The sequence below is a fragment of the Myotis davidii genome, unplaced genomic scaffold, assembly GCF_000327345.1.
Source record: "Myotis davidii unplaced genomic scaffold, ASM32734v1 scaffold736, whole genome shotgun sequence".
NCBI lineage: Eukaryota > Metazoa > Chordata > Mammalia > Chiroptera > Vespertilionidae > Myotis > Myotis davidii.
The window spans coordinates 429,633-438,636 of NW_006287431.1; the positions used below are offsets into that span (position 1 = coordinate 429,633).

The 9,004-nt window shown below is 50.0% G+C and overlaps 1 protein-coding gene across 3 annotated transcripts in view; it reads right to left on the bottom strand.

The window, feature by feature from the left end:
• PLD3 (phospholipase D family member 3) overlaps window positions 1-8,697 on the bottom strand; it is an 18,810-nt gene extending 10,113 nt beyond the window's left edge. For 2 of the 3 annotated variants that reach the window (XM_006759205.2, XM_006759206.2), the window contains exons 1-2: window positions 8,598-8,697; window positions 3,815-3,940 (exon numbers count right to left, since the gene is read on the bottom strand). The gene's annotated coding sequence lies outside the window, so the exon portion shown is untranslated. The remainder of the gene's footprint in view (window positions 1-3,814; window positions 3,941-8,597) is intronic. The other variant, XM_006759207.2, reaches the window with a different exon arrangement.
• Window positions 8,698-9,004: the final 307 nt, after the last annotated feature.

Here is a 9,004-nt window from a genome sequence, read left to right on the forward strand (position 1 = left end):
TGGGTTAGAATTGCATTTTAATATATTTGTATTTTCAGGATCCCAGGCTGGGGAAGGTAGAGCTCAGCTAGACCCATCCTCTCACTGCAGGGAGACAGATGGAGACGGGGCAAATGGATCCAGCAAGAACTGGCAACAGACCGCGGTATCCTGAGATCACCAGAGCAGAAGATAGCAAGGAGACGACAGTCTTAGAGGTGGTTGGTAGCAGGGTTTCAGGGTGGGGGAAGGAGGTATGGGGCAGGAAACAACTTTTGCCGCTTTTGTTTTTTTGTTAACCCTTGCCTGAGGATATTTTTTCCATTGCTTTTCAGAGAGAGTGGAGGGGAGGGAGTGGGAAAAGAGAGAAACATTGATGTGAGAGACACATGGACTGGTTGCCTCCTGCATGAGCCCCCATCAGGGACTGGGAGCAAACCCACAAACCGGTAGGTGCCCTTGACCCTGAATCTGAACCCATGACCCTTTGGTCCTTGGGCTGACACTCTAACCACTGAGCACACCAGCCAGGACTTGCCATTTATTTATTTGCAAAGGCCTTGGTGAGAAATGTATTAAGATTAAGGGTTTGGGAACAGCAGATGTGAAATTCGGAAAGCTGAGATGAACAAGAGCAAAACTGAGGGAGCAGTGAGGCTTGGAGAGGTGAGAGACAGGACTGAACACAGCGAGCCTGGGGAACCGGGATGCTGCTAATGAACCGAAAATAGGAAGAAAATAGAGGGAGTTCACTGAAACGGTTAGTGACCTTTTGGCTTTCAAATTCTACTGGTATAGTGATTACAGGGACTGTAATGAGGGGTTTGGTTGTAACTTCTGTTGTACTTTCATCAAGGCAAAACACTAGTACTGGAGAAGTGGGTTCCATATATGAGGATTCATGTATGAGCCTCCACACTTATGTGACCGTATGACCTTGAAAAATGACAATGCAATTGTGCCTTAGTTTCTCCATCTGCAAAATGGGCATGGTAACAATAGCACTTTTCATAAGGTTGTTCATGAATTTTACACATATTTATTGAGTACCTGTGTACTTGGTGTTGTTTTAGGCTCTGGGGATAATGCTGTGAACAAAACAGACATGAGGAAAGACAGACTAAAAGCAAAATAAGTAAATTATAGTAATAAGTACTATAGAAAATCAGGAAAGAGTTATAGGGGTAAGGGTGGGGTTGGGGTTGTTTGCAATTTTAATTAAGTCAGAGAAGGCCTCTCAGAGAAGGAGCTACATGGACTTCCTGAGGGAAGTGTTCCAAGCAGAGGGAAGGCCAGTGCGTCTTTAGCACAGTAGGCACGCAGGAGAGAGATGAGTCTGGGAGGTGACAGGAGCAGGTCATACAGGGTTACCTGGACCATGGTGAAGACAGGGCCCGAGCAGAGGAGGGTTCTGCCTTTGCTGTTGTAGTGGGTTGAATTGTGGCCTCAAAAAAGATATATCTGATGTGGGCATTACCTCTGGAACTTGTGAATGTAACATCTACAAAAAGGGTCCTTACAGAGAACAGACTGATGGCTGCCAGAGGGGAGGTGAAAAGGTGAAGGGATTATGAAGTACAAATTGGGCCCTGGCCAGTGTGGCTCATTAGTGGCAGTCTGTGCACAGAAGTGTCTCACATTGATGTTTCTCTCTCTCCCCCTCCCTCCCTTCCACTCTCTCTAAAAATCAATGGGAAAAATATCCTCCAGTGAGGATTAACCAACAAACAAAAAGAAGTACAAACTGGTAGTAACAGAATAGTCACGGGATGTCAAGCACAGCACAGGGAATACAGTCAGTAATCTATAATAATAAAAGCATAACATGCTAATTAGACTGGACATCCTTCTGGACGACCTTCCGGATGAAGTCGCAGCGGCAGGGGCCAAGTCCCTTGCACGAATTTTGTGCATTGGGCCTCTAGTATTGTAATAACTATGCATGATGCCAGGTGGGTACTGGAAATATCAGGGGAACACGTGATCAAGTATATGGTTGTCTAACCACTATGCTGTACACATGAAACTAACACAAAATAATATTAAATGTAAACTGTAATTGAAAAATAAAATTTAAATTAAAAGAAAAACAAGTCTTTGCAGATCTGATCGAATAAAGGATTATCTGGGTGGGCCCTAAATCGAAGGACAGGTGTCTCTGAGAGACAGAAGAGATTGGAGTGATGTAGCCGTAAACCCAGATATGCCTTGGGCCACCAGATTCTGGGAGAGCCAGGGAACAGATCTCCCCTACAGCCTCTGGGGGCTGGGGGGCCATGGCCTCGCTAATACCTTCATTTTGGTGTTCCAGCCTCCAGAATTGTGAGAAGAAACTTCTGTTGTTTTAAACTACCCCGATTGTGGTAACTTGTTAAGGCCACATGGAAACTGGTGTGGTTGGCAGGTTCCCCCTGGCTGTGTGGTGAGCAGACTTGGGGAAGGGGGTACAGGAGCTGGAGCAGGGAGACCAGGGTGGGGGCAGCCACTAGGAGAAGTTGGATGGAGCCTGGTTATATTTTAAAGGTGGAGCTGATGGGATCTCTAATCCAATTGGATGGAGAATCCAGGTAAAGGACGGAGTTGAGGATGACTCCAGGGGTTTGGGCCTGAGCAACTCAAGGATGGAGATGCCAGTAGCTGAGCTAGGGAAGATTAAGGAGGAGCAAATTTGAGGGAAAGATCAGGAATAAAGAATGAATGGCTCTAGCTGGTTTGGCTCAGTGGATAGAGCATCAGCCTGCGGACTTAAGGGTCCCAGGTTGGATTCCAGTCAAGGGCACATGTTATCTCTCCCTCTCCCTTCCTCTCTGAAATCAATAAAAATATATTTTAAAAAACCAACTATCCAGGTGGATCCTTCAAACTAAAGGATTAATACATATCAAGCGCACAGAATGGGCATGTAAGAGGTTCTGAATAAATGTGATGTGTCAAGGCTAGCAGCCAAAAAAAAAAAAGAAAGAAAGAAAGAAAAGGAAAAAGGCATCATTACTCCCCCAACCCCAGCCAAGGTGGTTGCAGTTCAGTTGCTATTTAATTTTTAAAATGCACATAGGACATCCGTGGAAATTAAAATATGAGGCTCGGGCTCCTTGCTGGAGTGCCCTCCCCCCACATTCTAGTCTTCAGAAAAGGACTGTGAGTTCAGCTGCAGAAGTATCCGGCGCTCCCACCCCAGGTCCCAGGGGGAGCAGGCAGGATGGAACTGAAGGGCTGGAGCAGCAGGGCTCCCAGCCAGGCTGGCAGGTGCTGGCATTGCCCTCAGCTGGGCTCCTGTGTTCCCAGGTTCCTAGAAGCCCCCACGGGGCTCCGGTGCAATGACCAGGCTGGTCCTTATGCTCCCCCTCCTTGCACCTCTCCAGCCCATGGAATGTCCTGTCCCCTTGACCTGTGCCCTCCTGCTTGTGTGACACCACAGACCGCAGGAAAGGAGGAAGCAAAACCCACAAGGCTTTTGAGACACGTTGGTACAGCTCCCCAAACACTCACTCCTGGGGCGGGGGTGGGGTTGGGAAGATGTGGTCCCTCCTCCACAGCTTTGGATTGGAGAGTCCAGGGTTCAAATCCCACACTGTCGCTTCCTTCGGGAGTCCCCTCAGGCACGGGCTTTACTTCTCTGGGCCCTGCTGGCTTCATCTATAAAATGGGAGCATCTTACAGTTTTAGACACTGTCTGGGGCACAGTGGCTGGGGATCTCCAAATGGTTTATGGGGGTGGATCTCAAAGTCCCAGAGCCCCGCATCCAGGTCTCAGCTCTGTGTGTCACTGGGAAAAGAGGCTCCCTTCTCTGAGCCTTACTTTCATTCTCAGACCGTGGGCGACTTATATACCAACCTCACATTTGCTGGGAAGTCACTGAATCCATCCACGGCAGGCAGGTAGCACAGCACACTTCCGATACAAGCTGGCTGGTGAGAACCGTATGTCCCCTATTTGGTCACAGATAATCTTGTGTGTCCCCTGAAAACGAAGTCTGTGTCTGGTTTATTCCTCTACCCCCGCTCCCTGCCAGTGCCCAGCACACTGTACACTCAAGAAGTGTCTGATGGAGTAGAATGGAAATCTCTGACAAAGGATTTTCTTAGCTGTCTCTCTAGTCCTCATGACACTTTTTTATATACAGTGATAGCCAGCTTGTGTTCTAAGCCCAGAACAGGTGGACTAGGAGCAGGTCATGGCATCTCAACCTGAGAGTAAAATTCAAGGTTGATTCAAGGTTGAGTGCAAAGGAGAGTGGGGGCCACTTAGCTCCTGAAGCGCACGTGGAGCCCCGGACAGGCCACACGCCAGGAAACACCCACACACCCATGGACCTCCCATGTGGCTCAACCTGAAATGTCCTCGTGTTTAAAGGAGCCAGTTTCCCCTGATCATGCAGGCCTCTTTGGACTGAACAATCAACTGCCTGTGGTTAAGTCTACAGAAAACAAAACAGAGCTTTGGTTTTGTAACTTTTTTGTTTTTGTTTTTAGCAGAATCTTTATTTCAAAAGACTCCTCCCTAGAAGGTGCCAGCCTGAAAAACAATTAAATAGGTCAAAATAAAACGCATCATGAATGGTGAATACTTCTGAGTTGGAATTCAAAGTCTAAGCTGTCCCCTCCCTGTTCAAAACCCCTCTGTGGGTTCCCATTGCCTTCAGGACGAAGTGCCATGCCCGCTAGGGACCCCACCATTGCAGATTCAGGTCCCCTTTCTGACACCAAAGCCATCTCCAACTCTCACCTCCTCCCTGAACTCCAGTCTGGAAGTCTCATGGCCTTCTAGATACCTCCCTCAAGGTGTCCCCAATCCCCTTACACCCGCTATGTCCCAATTCTCCTTAGCATCTCTCCCAAATCTGCTCCTCCTCTGCGCCCCCATTTCAAGGACAGCCGTCCTACCCACCCTTCAGGTCTCACCCTGTGTGCCAGCTCCTCCAGAAATCCCTCCCTGACTCCAAGGGAGCCCTGGGCTTTGTCCTAGACCCCCATGTGTCTCCTTGGCCTCCTGAGGGTCTCTCCCACCCCCCTCCCTTATCTCTCCCATGGCTTCAACCTGGACTCTCTAGCCACCTCCTTTGCAGCCTTCACTCAACCCTTCCAATCCCCCTCCGAGTTTGACTTGCCTTCCATCCCCACTCAAAAACTCCCCGTGGGCCCCAGTGTCCTCACTGTGGATCTGAGTCCTGAACGATCTCCCCTAATAACTTACTCTCCCCATCCTTGATGACCCAGCCATTTTTAATATCTTTCGGTTCCTTGAACTGAAACCACTTTTACCGCCAACCCTACCACAGCTTCTCCTTTCATTTTGCTCACGCCTATCAACTAGAGTCCCATCTATTCCAGGAAGCTCTCCCTCACCCCCTAGTTGGTTTTGGGCTCTGACAGTCCCTGAGGTTCTCCATCCTAGCCCTGACCACTCAGCGCCATCACTGCCTGGTGATGGAACTGTCTCCCACTGGACTGTGAAACCTATGAGGGCAGAGCGAGGCTGTCTCAGTCACGTTTACGTCCCCATTACCACCAACACAGGGAGAGTACATGGCAGGTGCTCAGGGGCCAGTTCATTCATCTGGTTATTCAACTTGTATTTATTAAGTGACTACCTGCTGACAAGCCCTGTCTAGAAATTGAAAATACAGCATAGAACAGAAACAAAATCCCTGGTAAAGATGGCATTTGGGGGGCGGGCGGGGGGGGGGCGGGATTGAAACGAAACAATAGATAAATGAGTGAAACATAAAATGTGTCTTGGAGAAAAAGAAAGCAGGGGAGGAAGATGGTGGTATTACAACAGAAAATGGTGGATATCTGAATTCAAAAATAACACAGCATATCTGGGGGAAAAGCATTATTAGCCCTGTTTTTCAGATGCAGGGCAGGGCTCAGGGAAATGACTACCTAGGTTGCGTAGTGTCGGTTTGTTGGCCCGGAATTTGAACAGAGCTCAGTTCTGCTCCAGGATACTACACTGACAAACCAACTCACGGACAGCGAAGAAACAGACTGTCTTTTCCTTGCAGCTCCAAGGGAGGCCTGCGCTTGTGAAAGTGCAGGATGTGGGGCTAGAAGGTAGGGTTCCTTATGTTTATCAAACCAGGCACTGATCTAAGCAGTTTATACATTTAATTCTTTTTTTTAAAGCCCCATTTAACAGATAAGGGAACTAAAGACCCAGAGAGATTAAGTCGTTGGCACAAAGGGACACAACCAGGAAACAGTGGAGCCAGGATTTGACCTCAATCTGCCTCAGGCCCAAGGGGTGGACAGGTGCCTCTCCTGTTGTTCACTATCTGCAGTTCTGTAGACGCTCTCCCCTCCTCCCTCCCCAACAGCAGATGAACCCAGGGGTGGCTTTGGCCTCTCAAAAACTACCAATATCCCTCCCCCTCCCAATCTTTGAGGGGGACATTTGAAGCGTCCTCCAAATAGAAAGGATATATGAGTGCAGCTTTAAGAAGAGGACTCTGGCTCTCCTTCCAACCAGGCTGCTCTTGCCGATCCATCCCTGGTACGTTGCCGCTGCTTTGGGTCACATCACATCACATCAAATGGTGTCCCTCTGCTCCGCCAAATCCTCCAGTGGCTCCCGCCCACCTCACTCAGGGCCAAGCTGATGGGCCCTCAGCACTCCACCGACCTCATCCTCCAGCCCTCTCCTCCCTCACTGGCCTCCTTGCTACCTCTTACATATCCCATGTTCTTCCCCTAGGGCCTTTGTATTCGCTGCTCTCTCTGCCTTAAGGGAGAGCCACGCCACTCTCCCTTAATCCGGTCTTTGTTCAAACACCACCATATCAGAAAACCTTTTCTGACCACCTTATTTAAAACTACAACCTTTATCGTGCAGTCCCCACCCCGCTCCTAAAACATCCTACAATCTACTTCCCTGTTTCTAATAGTCTCTTGTCCCTACTAGATTGTAAACTCCATGGGGCCAGAGATCTCTAGGTTCGTTCACTGATGTGTGTCCCAGTGCCTAGCACAGGGTTGGGCATGTAGAACGTGCTTTCTGAATAGTTGCTGAGTGAATAACTTGTGTTTTCATTCCCGTGCTGCAGGAATGAAACTGAGGCACAGGCACATTAAGCTATCTGCCAGGTCATGCAACTATTTAAGTACAATATGCTAGAATCGCCTGACTGGCATGGCTCCGTGGTGGAGTGTCAACCTATGAGCCAGGAGGTCACACAGTTTGATTCCGGTCAGGGCACACGCCCTAGGTTTTGGGCTCAGTCCTCTGTAGGGGGCATACAAGAGGCAGCCGATCAATGATTCTCCCTCACCATTGATGTTTCTATCTCTCTCCCTTCTCTAAAATAAAAAAATATATATATTAAAAAAAAATAAATTCTAGAATCAAGATTGGAACCAGGGTGTCACAGGTCCCAGGGACACACTGCTAGCCACTGTCCTACCTCACTCAGGCAAGCTGACTAAATAAGATACTTACCATTCCACCTGGGGACTCAGGGTTGCTGACTGAGATGTGGTGGGACCTGCCTCATCTCTCTGTATCCTCAATTCTAGAAGTCAAGGGAGGTCTGGGTCTAAGCTTCCTCTAGTCTCCCCCACCCTCCTCAACTCACACCACTATACCAGCTAAATGCTCTCATTTTTTGGGTAGAGATTACTCAGTCCAACAAGGTAAAGAGATAAGGATTAACTATTTATGTGAGCAAGATTCGTGATGGCTGATGGGCCACCCCCTCAAGTGTGGTGCTGTGGCAGATGTGAGGACAATGTGGAGATCGTGATGTGGGGTGGCTGCCATGGCAGAGGGTATCACGCATGGGATATGGTGTGTGATTGACGCCATAGCAATGATGAAGAGGTGGGGGCAGGGAGAGAGCAAAATGAGGAGGTGATGAAGGTGATTGGACGAGGGTGAGTGTGACATGGTTACTAGTAACATTAGGCCAAATCACCATGTCAAGCTGGAGATAACACAAGAATAAACTGGCAGAATCCTCCCAATCACCCCTGATGTAGGTGCCCTGTGTGCATTTCATAGAGGAGGAAGCTTGGATTGCAAAGGTGTGACAAGTAACCAAGGTTACCCAGAAGTTTAGTGGGGGAGCTGGATTCTGGCTCTACCCCGCATGGTGGTGAGTATGTGACACGGGCAAATGCTGGAGATGTGGAGGGAAAGAACCCTGCAAGGCAGCGTTGCTCCTTACGGGGAAAACCAGAAGCATGAGGCATGGACGGTGACAGCTAGAGGAGCAAACGTGACATGGGAGAGATGGTGACACAGGGGCGAGGATAACACAGGGGAACATGAACGCGATTTAAAGTGAGGATGACAGGAGATGTGCGAAGGTGACACGGGTGTATGATGACAGTTTAGCTGGCGACATTAGAAGCCGATGGCGACTACAAGGCACAACTGTGCGCTATGGTGGCAATGGGCGCTTCAAGGGGACAACAGCGAGTTAAGGGGGCTGATGGCGACAGAAGGAAGGTGATAGCGACAGAGGGGGAATGGTGACAATTTAAAAGGGATGCGACGTACAGGAGGAATGGCGATATAAAAGGACCGAGAACAACATAAGGGTAGAGACGTATTACCGACACGAGGTGACAACACAAGGAGGGCAGCGGAGGCGCCGCGCCCCCAGATCGCACAGTACCTGCACTGCCCGCTCCCACTCCAGCACCCAGCCGGGCACGAACCCTCGGTATTGGAGCTGGGCCCGACGCCCCCGCTGTGCGCAGGCGCACTCTGGCTGGAATGCGGGTCAGCGTGGGCCTCGCTTGTGCGTTTCTGATTGGCCGCGCTCCTCGCTAGTGCAGGAGACTGTGAGTGATCACGTGACGGCTGCCGCCTTACTCTCGTTGGTAGCGGCCCTGGCGGCTAGAGCGGCCGCGGGCGGGTCAATCTCGCTTCCGGCCGCGGGAGTGGTGCTTTCGGGATGGACCTCCGGGCCAGGGGAGGGGGGAGTCTGACAGTTGGTTCCGCCCGGAGGGGCGGGCGGGCGGCGCGAGTGGGCGCGGGCCCGGAGGGCCAGGTGAGGCGCGGGCCGGGAGAGGTGGGATT